General features: G+C 36.2%; 1 long non-coding RNA gene across 4 annotated transcripts in view; it reads left to right on the top strand.

Annotated features, from left to right (window-relative positions):
* LOC115494625 (uncharacterized) overlaps positions 1-18,115 on the top strand; it is a 294,952-nt gene that overhangs the window by 121,282 nt on the left and 155,555 nt on the right. The gene's annotated exons all lie outside the window — the stretch shown is intronic.

Here is an 18,115-nt window from a genome sequence, read left to right as displayed (position 1 = left end):
CTTTTTTTTTTTTTTTTTTCTTCTTTTTTTTCTTTTTCTGAAAAGAAAATTCTTACACTTGATTAGTTTTCCTCTGTGCTACAATCTAATATAATAACACAGTGTAAGCAAATAGGTAGGTGATATTATGCTGTGATTCTGGCAGAATTTCTAATCCAATTAGGGTCAATGTAGATCAGTGTTATGCCTGCAGGGAGTAGGGGTAGCCAAATACTAAATGATTCAGAAAAGCAGCAGCATGTATGGTAACAGGAACAATAGGACTGCCTTAGGTCTTTGTATGGATTTAAAATATACAGGGGAAGAAAAATGCATGCATGGGTCTGACTGCAGCTTCCTGGCCTATGAGGAAATGCTGATTTCAACTTGCAATATCCCTACTAGCAATAGCTACCCAGAGGGTGTCATCTTATCTGCTGGACAGCTGTACGCCTGCAAATGCTGACTTGTAGTTGCTGTATTGGCAGGGACTGTGGGGATTAGGCCAGAATTCACACATGTGGCTGTTAAATTCCTAAACCGACCTTCCAACAAATGTTGTACACATATCTTCTACACAGCAGGAACAATTATACATGAATATTATGCTTCTTTTTCTAGAGGAATGTTGACACTAATTTGCCTAAAAAAGAAATGAGCACAAGGAGTCTGCTGACTACAGTGCAGGTGAAATCCATAAACAAATGAGATTATATCACTACAGGAAGGAGAAGTCAGACAGTAATGATGTGACAGTAAGCACCCATCTTAAGATATCTGTGAAGAAAAAGAGCAAGGGTTAAATCACAGATGTGGCGGTTCAACATCCTTTCTCATGCATTACATGTCAGGTTTCATGTTCAAATACCAGAGAGATAAAAAAAGGATGCAGGCAGGAGACTTCTATACACCCAAATACTCTCTCCATGTATTTTTAAACGGTGAATTGAAATAATGCTATGTAAAAGAAAAAAATTATCTTCTTGGACTAAAATATAAATCTGTAATGCACTGCCTCCTTAGTCTATTTTCCTAATCAGTAAAATAGGAATTATAATCTTACTATCTACACAGTGCAATTCCTATTAAGAAATTTTAAGTCCAGAGTCTCAAACAGTTCAGCATATCTGATATTTTTGTATGCAAAAAATTTCATTAATCAATCTTGATTTTAACATAATAATTGACATTTGAATAAAAAATAGCCCCTTACAAAAAAGACATGGAGTCTGTCTTCTCTGATAGTTTTTGATTAAATGTCTAATTTCCAGCTTGAATCAATCTAGCTTCAGTCACTGTTTCTGGAGATGTGTTTCTTTCCTAGTCAGTAAATCTCACAGGGCTAGCACAGTGGGCCTTGAGCTTAATTTCTCTAGATAGCCATGTAATAATCACAAGAATGGTTCTTTATTTTACTCAGCTGCAGTAATATTTGATGTCAGAAGTGTGGGGGAAGGGTTTGATCTAAAGGCATTTGAGTTGCCAGTAGTTCTCCTCAGCCTACCTTAAATGAATTAATGTTCCCACTTTCTGTTGGTAAAGGGGGAAAGAATCATGTGTCACATTACAGGGCAATTTGAGCCTGTTTATTATAAGTGTACAGGAGATATTTTCTCAGCAGTCCTAGCATGAAAACACAATGCAATTTAAGAGCAGCAAATCACTGTAATAACCCAATGGTCAAAAAATTCATTAATATAAAAATCAAAAAAGCCAAACAATTTAAATTTATTTTAGTCCTTTCAGACATGAAAATGACATTTAAAGGCAGAGTCATTACATTGTGCTTTTCACTTGGTAAGCAAACAAATCTGTGCTAATTGTTTTCAGCATTTCCTTTGCTATAGTTGAACCAGTTTATGTTCTTCCTACTTATGACTTGTTGAGAATTAAATGATATGGTAGACATACATATCCACCCCTGTGTATTACAATATGGGTATGTAGACAGAAGTAGAGGTAGAGGTATTGGCACAATACCTCCATGCCATGTAAAGATGCATGCTTTAAAAATAAAACCAAAAAAACTCAAAACAAATCCTAACCAAACGAAATGAAACCAAAACCCCCTCAGATTAGCATGCTGCAGCTTTTTAAGGCATGATCTTCTGTCAGTTCTGCTACTCTACTTCGTAAAAGAAGAAACAGATCTGGACTTGGGCATTACTGATTTGAGTAAATATGCATGTAAAAGTAGGAAAACTTGAAATAAGCTGACCTCCAGTTTGATCTCTCTGGTTTCATATTTCTGGATGGTAGCTGCTGAAAGGAAAGGACAGGAACATTTTTTCTTTCTCAGACAGAAGAAAAGAGGTAAGTGATGCACCTATAAGGGTAGATAGGGCATATCTTCCCTTGTTATAGACTATATCGTGGTGTTCCACAGGATGAGTATTGGGGTCATTCCTGTCTAATATCTTTATCTATGATTTGCACAAGGGCATTGAGTGTTCCTTCAGACAGTTTGCAGACAGCGCCAAACTGGGCAGGAAGTACATCTGCTGGGGGGCAGGAAGGTTCTGCAGAGAGATCTGAACAGGCTGGATCAATGGTCTGAGGCCACCAATGTGTGATGTTCAACAATGTAAAATGACGGGTTCACTTCTTCAGTCACAACAATCCCATGCAATGCTATGGGATGGAGGAAGAGTGTCCGGAAAGCTGTCCAGTGGAAAAAGACCTGAGGATGCTGCTTGACAGGGCCTGAATAGGAGCCAGAATGGAAGGCCAATGGCATCTTGGCTTCTACAAGCAACAGTGTGACCAACAGGACTAGGGCAGGGACTGTCCCCCTGTACCTCAGCAGGAGGTGAGGCCACACTCTCATATCCTGTGTTCAGTTCTGGGCCTACAAGAGAGGCATTGAGGAACTAGAGCCTGTCAAGACTTAAAGAATGCAATTAAAATGTCTTGAAACACTGTCAAAGAGGGAAGGTCATGCAAAATAAGCCAATGCAACAGGCACAGATGGAAAAAAGGAAGACACTTATTTCAGGCCTAAGCAAGGTGAAAAGTTTGGAATTAGCACATTGGACATTATACCACTGTGCAGAGAGTGGGAAAAGCACAGATGTAACAACAGGAAGATGCCACGCCTGGTGAGGCAGGTATTTTTATACAGAAAAAAATTCCCACCAAACAAACTGGCAAACTGTCAGAAAGGAAGCAAGCCTTTGTTCACATACCATCCCAAGTTGTGGGAACAGCATGTATGCCTTTGGATACCCAGGACTTGAACAGTATAAAAGTGGTACCTCCAGAAGAACACTCTGGGAACGCCCGTGACTGAGCAGACCAAAAGAAAAAGGGCCAGATGTGAATGTGATGCAGAAATCCATGTGATAATGACTATAATCACTCTCTCTTTCATCCTTCTCTTTTTTCCCTCATCTCTACCTAGTTCTCTCTCTCTCCTTAAATAAAATCCCTGCTATTGACTTTGCCATATGGTCTCCTTTGCACCTAATTCAGCCAGAGGCATATTTTAATAATCAGACCCTAACAGTATTTTAGAAGTGGGATCATAAAACCCTTTCCAGAGAAGGACACTGAAGCTGGGGGAGGATCAGGAGCACATGTCTTATGAGAAGAAGCTGAGGGAACTGAGGTTGTTCATCCTGGAGAAATGGAGACTTAGATAAAACCTTATCTCCCTTTGCTACTACTTGAAAGGAGGTAGCAGTCAGGTGTGGGTCAGTCTCTTCTCCCACGTACCAAGCAACAGGACAAGAGGAAATGGTCTCAAGTTGTGCCAGGGGAATATTAGATTTTATATTAGAAAAAAATTCTTCCCTAAAAGGGTTGTCAAACATTAGAACAGGCTGCCCAGGGAAATTATGAAGTCAGTATCCCTGGCAGTATTTAAAAGATATGTTGTGCTTAGAGGTGTGGTTCAGTGGTGGTCTTGGCCGTGTTAGATTAATGTTTGGTTCAATGGTCTCAGAGATCTTTTCCAACCTAAATGATTTTAGGATTGTATATTTCATGTTTTGAAGTAGTGACAGATTTGTTAACAGAGTCAGAATAAAACCCACAAACCCCCAAAATGCCCTTTGAAGTCTTTCATTTTAGGTTGTCACAAAATGAAAATATCATTGATTATCACCCAAGTCATACGCAGTTAAATTAGGAATGCTTTTCTCATGCTTCTAACATTTATGCCACAAATTATGGTATGATAACCCTATACCTGAAAGTTACTGTATATGACAGCACATCACACTGTCCTACTTTCTGTATTTCTGTCTCTGGAGCAAAGGTGTGCCTGATGAGGACTGAGTGGTGTCACATGGTTGCAAAAGACAAGAGCTCATAGAGCCAAGCTTTCCCAAGAATTCCAAGAAGTATCTGAGAATTAGAACATAGTGAATCATTTTAGCTATGGAATGATTTTAACTGCACTTGTTTTGGAAACATATATATCGAGTACTTTTGCCATCATAATCAAAAGATTGTTGTACATTTTCTATTTCCACTTTCAGATGTTTTCATAATTTCTGTGTATTTTCTTCTCATTTTCAATAGAAAACTTTTAACAAAACGTAAAATTGTCAACACAAGTATAAGGATGTTTATTGACAATTTGAATTCTTGTTTTTCATAAAATCTTGGAGGGCTTTTTTTTTAAGCAAGAAGCTATTTTTTAATACAAATTAAAAAACAGAAACAAAAAAAGAAATCAAATCCACAAATCTGAAAAACCTTTTGGAAAAGCAAATAGAATGTCCAAAAAGTAAAAAATAATTTTGAAATTAATATAAAGGCCTGCTCAAGTTAACACATGATTCTTAATCATCCACATATTTTCTTATTTACTAGTAAAATACTGCTTGACATTATTGCAAATGTAGTGATGAAGCACTTGTCTGAGTTGTGGCTACTCCACTTTCACAGCCATTTGTGGTGCCAGAATTGTATTCCATAGAGATACAGAAGTGCAAGACTGCAAATGGGTTAGATCTAGTCATTCATTCAAACTACATTTTGCAGTAAATAGATAGTTTCTATCTATTTAATAAATTATGAGTCTATTTCTTATAAGGTCAAAATCACCCCCTTTGAATTTATCAACAACCTTCTCTCATTCTTGAGATTAAATTGCAAAGGATTTATTTTGTGACGTGCTGGAGTGGAGTACTCCAACACTCTCTGTATTGTTTGTTAGTTGTCTATCAGTGAAGCCAGAATGATCTCACTTTATAAAAGTGAAGTTATATTATATGAAGCCCATTATTTAGAACTATAGTTAGGATTTTTAGATCTGTGTTTAATAGTGAAACAGATCTTCAGGATTAACATACCATTAAAACTTTTCAGGTATAAGCATTAATGTGATAATAACATCCCCCAGAAATAAGAGGCTCATCCCCATTTGACAGTCCTTTAAATATATCTGCATCATTATTAGTAGTACTGAAATTGTGATTTCAATCACAGTTGTTATTCACTGTACTAGGACCTCTAGAGATACACATTAAAAACACAGTACTACAGTTAGGAAATAAATCATTCTAATATCTATTAGGTAATCAATATCAGTAAGTTAATATCCATCAGTTTAGTAGTTAAGCAGTGAATTTCACATGTCATAAACCTGATGCATTCACAGAAAAGCTGTGCTAGGTCTTCATAGCATTAGTACCCCAAGCTGAAACAGAATTTCTGAAGCTGACTCTTGTCTGCTTCCTCCTGCAAATTTTATTTTATTTATAAACACTTCAAAGTTGCTTCATGTTAAAATGCTTGATTTTCAAAATTGAACCAGGGTGAATCTATTAAAGGGGAATGTGACCAGCTGTCAGATGCAAGGCTCTCCAAAGAGACTTGGCCATCAACATGGGAGGGGTAAAACTGTCCAACTCCCTCTTTTATGGCATAATTTGTTGCTCTGAAAACTCAGGTTTGGAATAAAAGAGGATGTTAAGGTTCTGATATTGCTCCAAGTGTCAGTAAGAATGCAGTGGATTAAGTTAAAAAGCATCAGAGGAAAGTGGCCAAAAAAGAATATCAGTGAGCTGAATGGAGCTTGCTAGGGGGACAGGTACATGCAAAATGTTGTTTATTTGGGCTTTTACATGCTTAGAGTCTTTGGGGAGTTTGTGAGTTATCTTTGTAGCATTTCATGGTAAGTCTCTGCTGTCACATAAACTGAATCAAGGACCAAAATGGAGATAGGTGTATACCATTAAAAGTTTGGAATGCTGCTTTTTTTTTTTAGCTGTATCAAAATAAGACTCTTTGGGCCTTGAGACACTACACCCAAAGAAATTTAGAAAGTTCATTCTGTCATTAAAAATTCACTTTAGAAGTTGTAAATTAGGAACTGCATGCCAGTAATCATGTAGTGGTTGTGTAAAGACATCAGACTTGGGTGAACACTTGGAAATTATAAACTCTATTCCTTTGTTGCCACACACAACCCATCTAATGTTTTACACTGGTCACAAAGATCTGTCCCTCTAAATGTATATTCTACTCTAAGAAAGAAGAATTAGTCTTGAACTCCTCAGGTACAGAGTCTTCAACAGAGGAAATATCCAGAGAAGAGAGAAATATTTCTCCTATGATCTCCCATAAATCCTTGTAAAAGTCACATGAAGAAAAAGACATATTAGAAATTAGAAAAAGAGTATGCATACAATAATTATTCTCAGAGTCACTGGATTTCAGAAAGGACATTTTCATCCACCATGCATTAGAGTCAAAGGGTTACCTAAATTGGGATTGAAAGAAGACACATGGACTGAATTAGTGATTTTGCAAGTAATTGTTTCTCCTTAAAAACTGACTCCCGTGGATAATATTGCTCTCATTTTCCCCATTGACAATTTTGGTTCTCCATTTGGTATGATAATAAAAACGCTTATGGCTCTCTTGGAACTGTTTCAACTCTCTTCTACCTGAGTTAAAAAGAGATTATTGAGACAAACCTTCTTTAGAGTTTTTCTAGTCTCAGGAAATCTTAGCTGGTGATGTCACTCCCACGGAGAAGAAAAGATTGAATTTATTTTGCTGAGTTCTGAAGCATGTGGAGAAAAGAGTCACTGAAATAAAAAACCATAAAAACACATTTTTGGGGATTAATAAATAACGTAAGCAGGAATCTGCAGCTGTTCTGGAAATGGAGGATTTCTGCAGTAATTCCCTATGTTCTCTCTTACATATAAAATTCAGATAAAAATCTGAAATTCACCTAGGTATATAGTAAAACTGATGTACTGAACTCTGATTTTGCTTCTATCCACATTACTCCCTATTCATGATCTTTTCAATGTTTAATCTCCTTTACATTATTAGACTTTCAATCATCTATGATTCTGCCTTCAATTTATTTTCTATTTGTTCTTCAATTTATTTCTTTCCATGAGTATTTCCAAGGTGTTTTGTGAATTAAAATAGAATATGAAAAGGGAACCTGCCTAAACCATATAGATTTATATAAATGCCAGATGGCCAAGCAATAGTTCTATAGTTTAAGTACAGTTGCTTTTGCTGTACTTCATAAAAGAGTTATAGGATGGTTTTGGCTGAAAGAGACCTTAAAGATCATGGAAGCATCATACAGCTGGTACAACCTGGATGAGAAAATTCTTAAAAACCCTAGATGGCAAATTTATGGATCACTGGGAGATTATCGTCACCCTCTGCTCAGTCTTGGTGAGATACATTTAAAGTGCTGTGTCCAGATCTGTGCTCCTCCGTACAAAAGAAACATGGAAACACCAGAAAGAATCCACTCAAGGGACATGAAGATGACTAAGAGCTTGGAATATCTGTCATATGTGGAGAGGCCGAGAAAGCTGGGACTATTCAGCTGGAAAAGAGCCATTCAGAACTCTCTTATAAATGTTCTTAAATTATTTATGACAGAAGGGAAAAAAGATGGAGCCAGACTCTTACCAGTGGTGCCTGATGATGAAAAAAGAGGTAGTGGGCACAAACTAAAAGATAGCAAATTTCATTTAAATATATGAAGAACATTTTTTAGTTTTATGAGAGGTTTCACAGAGAGGTTGTAGAGTCTCCAAACATGGAGAAATTTAAAATCTCATCAGATACAACGCTGAACAAACTTCTGTGTGTGACTCTGCTTGAACAAGGTGGTTAGTTTGTTTGATGTCCAGGAGGGCCTGCCAAGCTCAGTCATTCTACAACTGTGTACCAAACTGAATAAGGCTGAAATACTGCCATCAAATCAGTCCCTGTTTACTTCTTTTTGCCAAAAGTTTAAAGTTTCCTCTGGAAAATACAATCATCTCTAGTTGTTGACCCCAGCCAACAAAAGTCTGTAGTTAAGGCACTATTCCTTGTTGCCAAAGTTACTTGTTTAGCTTTCCTTTAGAATAGGATTTTTTTAAAGTACCTAATATATATTTAGTTCTTTGTTGCCTAAGAAGCTTGTTTTCTGAAACCAGTGGCAGTTCTGAATTGTAACTATAACTATATATTACCAACTGCAACAGAGAAAACTTCCCTTTAAATGGCAGATATGGAGTTAGAATCATATAAACATTAAGGACTTTCAAGATCAATTCCAACTGTTACCCCAGCACTGCCATGTTACACGCACTAAGCCATGTCCCCAGGTGCCAACATCCACACATTTCTTTGAATACTTATGTGTGGATACACTCAGATGGTATATGCAGTGGTCAGATATGTACCCAGTTACAGAAAACCTGCAGGACAGCTTCAAAATGTCATAAGATTTTTATTTATATGCTTCAAATATAATAGTTGCCTTTTGTAAAACTACTTCTTTTTTATTTTCAGTTACTCAAGCATAACCATACACATAGACATGTGTTCACTTACAAAGGGCCAGTTTGTAAAACTCTGCTTTTAGTTCAGTTTGATCAAAAATATTGTAATAAAACTTGCCTTTTCAATTAAAAGGCTAAATTCTCTTTGAGATGAGAAGCTTCAAAAGTGTTGCCTATGGAGACAGAACTGTTTGCCTTTAAATTGCAACATTACAAGGACTGCAGAAGGCTTTGGATTCTTGCTAGGCTTTAAATCTTGGAGTGCATCATAATTTATTTAACACTACTTGAAAAGAGAAGGTGTTGTAGAAAGTGATATTAATTTTTCCTCCTTTCTTTTAGGTTCTGTATTTCAACCAGAACTATGTTTGACAATGGAAAAAAAAAAATCAATAAAATCTCTTTTACAAATAAGCAACTAGAGTAAACAGCAAGTCTATTGAGAAGGTAGGAACACTACCAACTCAGAGGTATAGAGTAACTACTAGTGTTAACATAGAGGTGTATGGATTTGGATGGTGTGTGAGTTGAAAAAACCTTAACCCAGACTGGAAAACATATTCCTTATTCCAAAATATAAATGCAAAATAAATAGGTTTAAAATAAATATATATGAATATACATTATATATAAATATATAATATATATAATATTCATATATGATATATTTGGATATAATATCTATAAATAAAAAAATTATAATAAATACGGATGTAGTAATTTCATAGTATAAATAAAATAGAAAAGTGATTCATATAAAGGTAATATAAAATTAGATTATTGTTACCAAAAATAGTCATGCCAGTAAAAACTCTTAATCTGAATGCAACTAATTTTACATATAAGCTTAGTATAAACAAATATGTCTAAGAGTGTTTCACTTTACCTGGAGTGTTACAGTCATAAACTTTTAAAACATAGACTTCTGTAAGCTACAGTATTTTCAGTGTAACTCCTAAAGCTGGTCTATCACTATGCTCTTCTGCAATACGGAAGTCAGATGTAAAAGTTCTGGACAGATAACTTAGTAAGACTTTCTGATTAACTTCTCTTTAAGAGCTAACTCAAAAACATGGACTTCTGATGATTGTTTAACATACTGCAGCTACTAAAGGATTATTAAAAATAATTGTATGAGTACTTTTCCCTTTCTTAGTTGTTTTTGCTTTCAAATTCCAAGCTTAATCTGCTTTTGCTGTATTACAACTCAACCAGTGTATTTTAAACAAACCATAATTAAGCTAACCATGTGTTATGTAATCTTAAAAAATATTAACAGTGGGTTTTCTTTATTGTTGTTGTGGGATTTGTTTAGTTTATTGGGTTTTTTCCCCCCAAGAGAACCTTATTTTGCCTTGTTTTCTTGAAAACAGCATGTTTTCTCAGTATGATCCATCACACATCGATATTTTATCTGTTTTCTCAATAGTTTTCCCTGGATTATTGGTCTGGATTCTACAAGCCCTTTTCTTGTATTCTTGTCATGGCTGATGGACATGTGAAAATCATGCTACAATCCATTCAATCCATCTGTACTACAGAAGCCTCTCCTTGATGCTTTATAACTATGCAGGTGGCAATTTAATAAAAGCTGCAGATTTGGAAATGATTAAAAGAAGGTCTTTGTAGCACATCAACTCAAGGGTAATTAATGAATTTTCAATAAATATCATTATTTAGTGATGAACTTCCAGCTCACTTCTAACTGAATTTCACTCTATTGCACACTCACACTGTTGCAAATTTGGAAATCTCTAATTAAATTGATGGTGATATTGCAGCAAAACTGTCGATGGCAGAAGAAAAAGCACACACAGTACTTGAGATCAAGGTCTGTGTAGTAGAAAAGGCATTTAACTACCTCAGCTTTTTGCCAAGCAGATATCACTTTGCACTTTGCACAAGATGCTGTTTAGAGACTAACGTTGGCCTTGTTCAAGACTAAACAGGAGAAATTACATTGATAATTGACTTTCAAATACTCTGCAACAGTACAAATGTTAGACATTAAGCTCAGGTGAGGATGGTTTTCTCAGTAAATTTAGTAAGTGCAACCTCCAGGTCAGGGGAAAATATAAGTGGTGAATCAGTGGAGTAAGTGGTTTATACTTGTCCATGTCTTAGTTGCAATCACATTCCTTGTTGCCCTATCCAAATTTTCATTTCTACAAAGACATATTTTTTTGAATCTTTCTTTGGTCTGTGTTTTCATTTGGCTGGTCTTCGTACTCAATAATTCAGGCATAAATAAATTCTATTCTATTTGTACCTAATTCCTGTATTATTTTGTTTTGTGCTCTAGGAAAAAAATATGTACTGGCAGTCTTCTAACTTGAGAAGTTCAAACATATAAACATAGAGCTAATAGGAATATCTATGATGTTTTTGTTTTTTTGCATTTTTACTGGTAAAACCAACTCTTTTTTTCATACAGTCTTCCAAAAGTTAATAAAAACTATTATGTCATGTTAAACATTAGCGCTGATCTGCAAACCATTCATTAATGACATTGTTTCACCCTGAAAAGGGTGTTGGATCGGGTAAGCTAAAGCAACTTTTAAATTCACAACTTTTAAAGCAGCATTTGTATAGCAGTACAAGAAAGAGTGTCCTAACAAGCCATAGAAAAATAAAGTAGAAACCCTCTAGCTTCAAGAAGCATTTCACTTCTCTTCTAGAGGGCTGCTACTAATTTCTGTTATGAATAAAATAGAACAGAGCTTTTTATTTCTAACTACAGGACAGCTGCCCCCTTTTTAAAGATGGGGAAGAGATGGCACAGAGAATAAAGAGGACAGAAATTTTTCATCCAGGAGGCTGAGCAGTTTAAGAAAGCTCAGCATTTGTAGTGCTTAGCTCAGACTGAAAACTACTAGAAATAGATTGCACTAGGCATGTTCAGCCATTTGAATGTTTTGAACACCAAGCAGCTGGGCAAGAGCTGTCTTTAGCTATGATGTTGAATACATCATTAACCCAGAAGAACACACACTTCAGCAAAGTTAATTATCCTTCAGTGACTAAAGTAGCATGACCATTGCTTGTTTATCAAGTTACATATGAGGTATCCAAACTAGCTACAACCTGAAAAACATGCAGTTTTGTATTCTTTTGATTCCTGTTCATGTTTTCAGACAGTAAAACCTGCATATAGCAGGTGTTGCTTTTTTTTTTTTAATTTTTTTTAAGTGAAAGTCACTCAATCTTGTCCATATAAATTAACTTGCAAATATTCATATCAAACTTCTGTGCCAAAATGGAGTCCAGATTTTAGAGCCAAGCAAGTTTCCTTAAGCATCATTTCTCTCACGGAATAATTAATTCACCACGGTGTGTGTAATATATGCAGAGGGTAAACTATTTCTCTTCTCCTACAGCATCTTTTCATTGCTGGCAGCATATTCTTACATCTTGACCCATCATACATTTACATGCTATTTTCTTCACATCTGCTACTTCTGTATTCATAGCTTTAATCCCAGCAGCTCTTTTCTAGTGTTCCAGAGATTTCCAAAGTGCACAAGTAAATCCTGCTGTAAAGCTCCATGTTCCAGGAAGTTCTGGCTGCTCTCTGTGGAAGGACGGTAGTTATTCACAGACTGAAGGACCAGCTTTTTTTTCTGTGTGAACTCAAAAGTGGCAGTCTTTAAAGGCTGGAAGAAACAAAGCCCATTATTACTCTAGACAGAATGATTGGTGAAAGCTGCCAGCCTAGTGATCTTCTGCTGCCTTTTGTGCTCTGCCTTCTCTTGGCATTGCATTTAAATAAATGAATATAACCATTAATGGATTGCCTGCTTCAGTCAGGTGAGGCTACAAGTGTATTACTTAGAAAAATGGGAGAAAGCATAGGGGAAGCTAACAAAAAAAAAAAAAAAAAAAAAGCTCTGGGAAGATTCTGTAGTCTTTCAGATAGTTTTATGTACAAGAAACATGGAAGATCTATGTTTTGGAAAAATACATAGACAGTACCCAAAATGGTATCCTGAAGCTGTTTTGTTTCCACTGCTGGGGCATTTGGCACTGCAGCAGGGTTGTTCTGTAAAAGGCAGCAATCTGGCAGGAGAAATGTTGGTGAAGGCAGTAATTTTCTGTACCATTAAGGAGCTTTTAACTCTGGAGTTCAGCTCATCAAATCACAACAGGAAAATTACCTGTTAGACCTTCCAAGTGTGGCTGACCTGTGCCTGCACTGGCCTTATTGGTAGTCAAGCCCTAATGCTAGGATATAGGGAGGCAATTTGGCCTCCTTAATGTCACATGAAACAAAGGACATTTAGCAAAGAGTCTCAGATTCAATATTCAGCTCCTGCCAGTGCAGGAGGCTTGTCTAGCCCATGTTGTGGTTCATTTTGTGTTATGAAAGTAGTCAGACATTGAACTACAGGATTGCTGCTAAGGGAGCAGGAAGAAGTCTGTGGACCTTTGGGGAAGAAGGCCCTCTGGCCATTGCAATATCAAAGGATGCTGCATGGAAAGATGTATCTCAAACAAATTTATATGACAAAAACTCCAGGATTTCTGAAACAGAATAATTAATATGCAATCATATTATTTCCCAAATTTGCAACGAAAAGCAGTTCTCCAGAACTTCTGTATCAGCTGACACTTCCATGCAGTCTAGGTTTCCTTGACCCTTGTGCCTTCAACGTGTGTGGGATGCCAGCACACCTGACTGAAGAAGCCACATGCCTTCCATGGAAACTGGCCACCTCTCATTGTCACAAACACGTGAGAATAATTCTGACATTGGAAAATTAACTCTGCCTGGCAGTACTGGATGACTGTCATGGTCTGCTGAGAATTTTTTTACCTGTCATTGTGGGCATAAGCGAGGAATAGCATTTTTGACAGAGAAGAGAGAGACAGTGACTCCTTGTAGTCTGGGCACTCCCTGGGTGGGTCAGGGTCTCTCCATAATGGCAGGGGCTAGCAGCCAGGATTTCCTTCATTGCCCCAGCCAAGAGCAGGGCAGTCAGGAGGGTGCCAGAGGCAACCACAGCCCTGGGCATTGGCCATCTCCACAGGGATGATGATGGGCTCAGTGGGACCCATGGCTGGCATGGCAGGACAGGGCTGAGAGGAGCTAGAGACAAACATTCCACACTGCAGCTGTGGCACAGACAGGGCTGAAGTGGACAGGGTGGTGAGAGGGCAGGGTAGGACAGTCAGGGTCCTTGGTGCTCTCAAAATCCTGACAGTTTTTCCTGCAGGGAGTGAAATTTCCAAGCTGGGCTAGACACATTTTTTAACTATCACCTCTCTGCACCATCCTGCCTCTGAAGAAATAGTTTATCTATCTTCCTTCTTTTGAAGGGGCAGTAGATCCTTTTTTTTTTTAATGATAATGTGAAAACTGCTGACAATACACATCACATTATCACAATGCTCTGAGAGTAAGAGTGCATATTCTGCTTGATCCTTTTTTCTTTTCAAATTGTACTGTAACCATTGCTTTTCCTCTTTATATGAAAGAATCCTTCCTGTCTTTGTCTAATATAGAATAGAAATATATAAAAGGCCCCAGTAAGAACTGTTTTCTCCTCTCCAGCTGCAGAGTGATGGTGGAGTGCTTATTTAGACAGCTGAAATTGTAGTTGCATCCAAAATAACTTTCATTATACTAAGACAGGACAAAAAACTTGAATGCAACAGTCCAATAAAGAAAATGATAGCTTTTTATATCTAATATATATCGTTCAAAGCACCTCGTGTTTCAAAAGCTTTCCCAAGCCCACAAGAGGGCAGAACTCAGCCTGAACTCCTGATGACTTTCTGGATCCTGTGCATCTGGGCACCCTAAAGACATTTGGCTTTAGTTTACATTCACAAGCAGTACTCTGGATATGAAATAATACTTCATGGGCAAAAACTGAATAAAAAATTATATCCTGTGTAAGAGAAACTGTATTTTTTTGTCAGCTCTATATGTAAATGGAATATGGGTGTGTTCTTCAGTGCTTTACGAAGTTGAAATACTTTATCAACCAGAGTTTCATTCACTCTCATGGACTTCTTTCCCAATTCATGCAGATGGAAAGTGTTCTGTGAGATCACATGAATCCATGGTCAAGGGAGTCCTGGAAAGTAGAAAGTGCTTGAATGCATTACACATATTGTAGTTGCAATGAGTGATTACTAGCGCACACACGGTTTATTGGATTGTGAAATACTAAGGAACATCTTTCAGTGTTAGCTTATAGAGTTCTAAAGCAGCTTTCCACATGCTTTTTAATATACCTGGAGTGAAGGGACTGCTAATCCATATGGAGTATATTGTGCTTGATTAGTTTTATGGAGTTTGTTGTATAAGGGTTGATTTATTTGCTGAATAAAATATCAACTTATGTGTAACACTGTGTGCTTTCTACTTTGGGGACATGCAGTGCCATTTAATTGGCTTGTGTAGATAGCTTGCTGGTTTTTTGATACCTTAATAAAAGCTTCTGGTACACCTGTCTCTTCACATTTCCTTACAATTAAGTGGATAGGAATATGGTCAACAACAAGCGCTTAACAAGCACAGAACATTATTAAATTTCCATTTATGAACCAAGGAAAAAATTAGGAGCAATGAAGTCAGAGTAATCAATGCTAAAAAGAAGTAAATAAGCCTTTAAACTAAATTTTGAAGTTTAACTTGCAGAAATGAAGTAAGTGAAAAAAGGAAAAAGCAAGCAACTTAATCGTGATATTCTTGGGCATCAGCATCCCTTTGTTCTGTTTTCCCATTTCTCCTCCTCTGAAGCCTTTTTCATGATGAATGCTGCACTCAGATTTTTCCTTCAAAGTTTTTTTGTTAATTATATGGAAGTTATGTAACTATTATTTGTACAAATAAAACATATCCTTTTTTTTTTTTTTTTTTTTTTTCCTTTTCAGGATCTCATGGCCCTAACTCTGATTCAGAACCATAAACAGAAATTAGTTCAATTAGTCAGGAAATGCCCCCACTAGAACATTTCAGTATGGTTTATTTTACTCATCACAACAGTAGAAGATAAATGGTGAATCTCTAGATCATCATTCAAGGAACCAGTTTTACTGTTACATTATACATAAATATATTTTTATTTTTGAGAAAATTCAGTCAGTACCAAAAAATTATTCAGCTTTGGGACAAAGTTACAAAAGGAGAAAACAATTAAATACTTTGTTAAGATTAGGCCCCAAATCACAGTCATTTGTATTCTCTTTGGAGGTATTTTAGTCCAGCTTAAAATTAACACTTTTTTTTTTCCTTTTTTTTTGCCCCTTTGCTTCCTACTAGGTGTTATTTCTTTGCAATGGAATATTGTGTCTTCATCCAGAGCTGTATCATGGTACTTTTGAGTTTGTATCATTTCTTTATGTCCATTTTCTCAAGCTCTTTAATCATAAATATGAATTAGCACCTTCCTGGCTTCTGGAAACTTCTCCTTCTTACAGGCTTCTGAAGGCATAAGAACATGAGAATGGCTGTAACAAGTCAGTTGAAAGGTCCACTTTGCCCAATAGTTGCCAGTAACACGTAACACGTGTCCTGAAGAAAAATATGAAGATGATAAGCAAATAGAGGTGCTCCCTTCTTCTTCCCATATGCTACTATGGACTATCTGAACCAGCAATTGCGTCTTTATTCTTAATTGCCTTTGATGAATGTTGTCTCCAGGAATTTCATAGAACCTTCACTGTCTTATTCTGAGATCAGTAAATGCATAGATGTCATACTAACCACTCTCTTATTATTATTTTTTTTTTCCCTCCTGGAATATTATCTATAGGTGAACTAGTCCAGAAATATATCCACAATTAGGAATGGGTTGGTCAGATTAAGCAAAAAAGTCCCTTCTTTCTTTCTCACTGTTTTTTATATTTTTAGTTTTATGCGGACAGTACTCACCTGTGTAGAACCCCCGTTCTCAAAGAGAACTTCTACCTGCATTAGCAGCAGTCATCAGACCATGTGAGCTTTGCCAGTGGAGCCCTGAAACAATGGCAATGAACTGAGATATCGCATTAGATATATTTCAGGCCCCTCAATACACTCAGAATTGGAGTTTACATCTAAATTTTGCTGTATATTCTTCTGTAGCAGTATGCAGGCAGAATGACTATAAAACTGTATGATCATTAAAATCACTTATTTTTCAAGCATTTATCAGGAAAAAAGTTTTAATATTTCTGCCTTGTGGTCCTCCTTCATATTTTATTAATGTAGCTCCAGTTCTTTCTGGCTGAAGCAGTTTCCTAATTAAATTTAAAAATCAGGAAAATAGTCTTTAATTTGCCTTTCATTTACATTCCTGTGTTGCTTGATGCATGGTTTCAGAGTTCTAAAAACAAATAGGCTTGCTGTTTTTAAACTTCCTTCAGTGTGAACACTGGAAGCTTCATTTCAAGAAGCACATGAAAATAATTTCTAGTTAGAATCTAGCAACATGTAAAAATAAAGATTATTTATCAACTGGTCTTGGTTCCAAAACTGAAAATTATGGGCCATGAAAAATAGTATTTTAGACAAATCTATTGCTCTCTGTGTTGCTTTTGTGATCCTGTGGGTGATTTTGAGACATTTGGAGGGCAAAATACCAGGAATAAAAATGGAAAAGCAGGAAAAATTTCAGGTCAATTTAAAGAATGCTTAAATCTACATAAAAGATAATGTATAGAGTCTTTGGGTGAAGATGGAAATAGTCTGTTTAGCTCCAGAAAAGGAGAAGACAAAGAAAATCTTTCTATAACCCTTCCTCCAAAGCTTAAAATTTAAAGATAAAAACAAAAGAAAAGTCACAGTGCTCTCTGCTTTCAGGCTCAAGGCTGAGGAGGAACCACTCAACTTCTCTCTCCCTTTTCTACATTTCTCTTCAGCCCTTATCCCATGGGAAAGATGCAAAGTTTTAGGAAAATTATTTCTTACTGCCTTGGGTTTTGGGGTTTTGTTATGTTTTATTTTGTTTTGTATTTTGATTCTTTGGTTGGTTGGACTTTTTTTTTTTCCTGTTGAGAATTTTATAAAGACATCAATGATGTTGAATAATACATCGGTATTACATCAAATATTACAGTTCCATGAGAAAATTAGTGGGGTTGAGTATTACAGAAAAAAATGTTTTCATATTTAACTAAAGATCTGCTTTAGATTTATTTTAGTAGAAAAAATAATATTGTTTTCCATACTTTAATACTTGCTTTTTACATATGAAGAAACAGATTTTTTTATCTGCTTGTAACACAAATATTTTTTATCCTTTAAAAGTGCAGAAATTTAGTAAAAATATGCTTTCTTCTTTCTTTGAAATGCCTTGTGAAATGAATTTTGCTTTTTTTCTTCAGCAGTCGTGCTGTGACAGTAGATTCTGTAAATCAAAGGATTACAGTTATTATTAAATAGG

This window comes from Taeniopygia guttata, chromosome 1 (genome assembly GCF_048771995.1).
Source record: "Taeniopygia guttata chromosome 1, bTaeGut7.mat, whole genome shotgun sequence".
NCBI classification, from domain to species: domain Eukaryota; kingdom Metazoa; phylum Chordata; class Aves; order Passeriformes; family Estrildidae; genus Taeniopygia; species Taeniopygia guttata.
The sequence above is the reverse complement of the archived record's forward strand: the minus strand, read 5'-3'. Positions and strand labels throughout refer to the sequence as shown.